The following is a 4,415-nucleotide window of genomic DNA, read 5'->3' on the forward strand; positions in this document are numbered from 1 at the left end:
TTTTTGGTTTTTCTTTTGTCTTCTTGTGGTTTTAGTTTATAAAAATAATCAGTACTTGGCTGTTTTAATAAATTGAAGGTGTTTTTTGTCCAGATTTTTAATTCTTCAATTGGAATTTCATCTTTTTGTTGATAATTTTCCGTTTTTCATCAACTGTTAATTCTTGAATTCTTTTGCCTTGTTTTGGATCAAGCTTTCTTTTCATTCAGTTTGTATTTTACGAGTCCATATTTTATTTTATACAAGTAAGAAGAATAAATGACAAATCAATTCGGAATTCAATAATATTGGAATTCTTTTATAACTCCATTCAGAATTTATTTTTCATTCTTACTGATTTTTATTTCTGTGATAACAAATATAAATTTTGTCGTTTGTTTTTTTGTTTTTTCTTTTTATTATTTTTTGGTTAAAAAATTTATCAAACAAATTTTATATTTTCTGAAACTAATAACAAAACCATTTTTACTATTATAAACAATCCAGTTTATAAAATATCCAACATTATAAAATATTCAGGTTTTACTGTAAAATGAAATTATTTCAATATCAACACATACAAAAAACTGTCCTGAACATTATTTGTTCAATGACTAAATTATAACAATAGACGTGCAACGCTGATATGAACCGTATTTTTTATCACTTGTGTTTTTTGTAAAATTTTAAGAATTAACAAGCACTTATCAATGAAAATATAAACAGCACTTTACGTATAAAACCCGAATTTGTACCGTGATTGATATATAAGATTTGTATCATTATTCAAGTCGTCATAAAACAAAACTTGCCAAAACACAAAAAATAAAACAACACAGTAACAAAGTTAAAAACATTTTTTATGACGATAAAGTATTTATTTTATTGTTCAAATAATCATTCTTTGAACATATTTATGACTTTGGAATTGATGGTTAAATACAAACCAAAATCACAAATAAAATTATTTAATAAAATATAAGAATAAACACTGAGTTACCCATTAAGTTGACCAACTTTTATTTTATTTAATAACCACAAATCAATTACAAACATGATATCAACTAAATTAATGAGTATATTGTGTGTATTTTATATATGTTTTCTTGGCTTTTAACATCAAACAATACACAAGTAGATACGTTAATAATATGTAATGTGATTAAAAATATCAACAATATAGTAAATGAATATAGTTTTTATAATTATTAAATAATTATATAACAACTAAATTATAAAACAAGCAATGTTTTGTTTTTGGTACAATATTAATAATTATTAAACAAGTATAGTTTATAATTGATATCTTTTTGTAAAATTTAACATTCAAGAGAATAGTTTTATTTTTATTTATTATTTACATTCAATATAATTCATAATTATAAATCTCAATATACATTTAATTCAAAATATAAAGAAATACATAAAAAGTAATTAAATTGTTCGTAAGGTGGGTTTGGTTTAACTTGAATTGTTTTCATAATGTTTAAATTATAATAAAGGATTTGTATATTGATAAGATTGTAAAATTTGTAATAAATTGTGGTTATCTTAATCTAATGTAAATAATACTGTTAATAATAAAATAATAAAATCGTTAATTTACATCAATTTAATAATAAAAAATATAATAGTTCAATTAAATGATAAAATTATTAAAAAATACTTAAACATTAAAAATGTTGTATTATTAAATTTAATACAACATTTTTGATTAACACTATTAATTCGAATTGATTGATAAAAAATGTATTAAATTTATATTATAAAACATAGTATTTTTATTGCTTTTTCGTTAATTAAACCAAAGATATTTAGAATAAATAATTGAATTGTTATTTAATAGTTTAATGATGGTTAATAAATGGTTTATTAAATAATTTATTTTCTAAACAGTTTGAATCTTTTTATACATTTCAATAAAAGTTCAATGTTTTTGATTTGAAAACAGCTTCGAATTGTTTCTTATATCGAGAAAAGTTCAAAGAATTTTTATCAACTTTTCTTTAAAAAATGTAATTTATGTACACAAATCTATTTTAGGAAGTGTACCGTATTTTCTGGTGTACGACAATTTTCTGGTCGACTTTAATACTTTTATCGTGTTTCAATTTAAATCCAAAACAAATTCTATATTATAGTAAAAGACAAATCAGACAAACAGAGATATTCCCCCAAAAACACAAATATCTTTTTTGAAGTATATGTATTTGAACATACATATCTCGCATACACAACGTTTAAATCAAATGAAATTTTGAGAATTAAATACTATCATATAATTACAACTTTATTGATATAGCACTTTGTTTTTATTACACAGAATAATATAAAGTAAATCGACATTTGGTCTTTTTTAGACCATATTTGTTATCACCACTTATCGATTTTTAATCACAATTGAATATACAAACTTTAACAATGCAGTTATGAATAAATACACTTAAAATTGTACTATAGTTCAGTTACAAACATTCAAGATATAAACATCAATTTTAACCATTTATGGTTTTTATATTTTTGATTAAAAAAGAATTTATGGTTTTAACACCAAATAAACAACTTTTTTATGATAATTGTAGTATTTTCCCGTTTTTCCCAAAATAAACAAACCAATTATAAAACCAAAATATTATAACTGAAACACAAACAAATTGAATTAATAAATCTTTAAAGCCGTTTTGATTATTATTTCGTTTATTTTGCTAAACAAAAGAAGAGCAAAGAACAAGGACGAGTGGGCAGTGGTGGTGATGGATGGTCTTGGTTCACATTTCGGTGAAGAAACATCTAAATGGTTCACCGACAACCACGTGGCTGTTTTGAAATTGTGCCCACATTCTTCACATATCACTCAACCACTTGACGTGTCTGTTTTTGGAATTCAAAACGTTTGTTTTGTGTATAATAATAAAATATAAAAAAATATAAAAAAATATAATAAACTAAACTTTAGAAACTTATCCAACTTCCTCAAGTTGATGAAGACTTAAATTTTGAACCAATTGGTTTGCAATCTTTGGACCATGTTTTGGGTACTCTGAACTTAAAAACGCTAACTGTGCCAAAGGAAAGAAGAAAGACATTATAAGGGATCTATATGAGGGGAGATTGACAAAGGCCGATTTGGTTGAATTCTCCAGAAGTCATTTGTCCAACCAAATAATATCGATCTACGCGTCTTGGGACAAAGCGACTTCTGGTGTTACCATTGTCAACGCGTTCAGAAAGTGTGGGTTCTTCAACACCCAGTGCGTCATTGGTGGAGAGACTTGCTTGCGCGTCAAGTTTTTTCCAGAAAGATCGAAATTGATGATGACTTTCTTGGGAGAACTGGTGTTATTTAAAAGAGAGCGATTTGTTGGAAGGAGAAAAGCGGTTGTTGCACACGACATACCGGAGTTTGAAGATGAGTATGAGGACAATGATATTTCCCAAGAAGTTTAATATCGAGAACTTTACCAACATAATTCGACCTCGTTTACTGTTTTTTGATTTTTTGTTAAAAAGTATAAAACAATTCAGAAATAGTATAATGTATGATTAGTTATTAATCATATAAATATTTTATATTTTTATAATACATATTTAATATAAAATAGTTAAATAAAACCCCATAATATTTATCTATAAAAGTATTTTAAATTAAAAGATAAATCGAATCTAAATGAGTAATTGATTATTTCTTAAGGTGGGTTTGGTTTAGAATGTTTTCAAAGCAATAATAAATTTTTTTAATTTAATATGTAAAGTAAAAAATATCATTTAAAACGTGGTAACTTAATAATAATTGTAGTAATCATAATAGTATACAAAATAAAATAAATTTGATAAATGTAAAAAACAAACCATATGATGAGAATTTTTATGGGTTGTTTTATAACTATAACTAATTTTATTAAAAATTTTAATACAATATACACAATGTTCAATCGTTATTTTGTAATGATATAAATTTGTAATTGTTAGTTAGGAAAAATGCGATATTATAGTACTTCATAAAGGTAGTAAAGACTTATCAAAAATAATAAAACTTGAATCAAGGCGATTTCAAAATCAAACAAAAACACCATTTTTATTAAATTTATTTTATAAATAAAAAAGTTCTTTTTAGTAAAACGAATCAGAAAGAATTATGGTGTAGCCTTTTCCCCTGGTGTGACTTTTTCCCCACTCTTTATAACATTTTATTAAAATAAACAATTGGTATTCCCGCTTCACGAACTTCATGAAACCAATTGATCATTACTTCCTCAAGTTCTGGGTTCTGTGGTCTTCTTATTCGTTTATACGAGGGTGGAAAGTTTATCAATGTTTCTTCGGAAATTGAACGCAAAGTGTTTTTTTGGTTACAACAAAAATTAACAATCAAAAAAAGATATGTTTGTAACAAAAAACAAACTGAGGTATTTGGTAATAATCCAACTTCTTATGGG

This window comes from Entamoeba invadens, assembly GCF_000330505.1.
Source record: "Entamoeba invadens IP1 unplaced genomic scaffold scaff_1105074724605, whole genome shotgun sequence".
NCBI classification, from domain to species: domain Eukaryota; phylum Evosea; order Mastigamoebida; family Endamoebidae; genus Entamoeba; species Entamoeba invadens.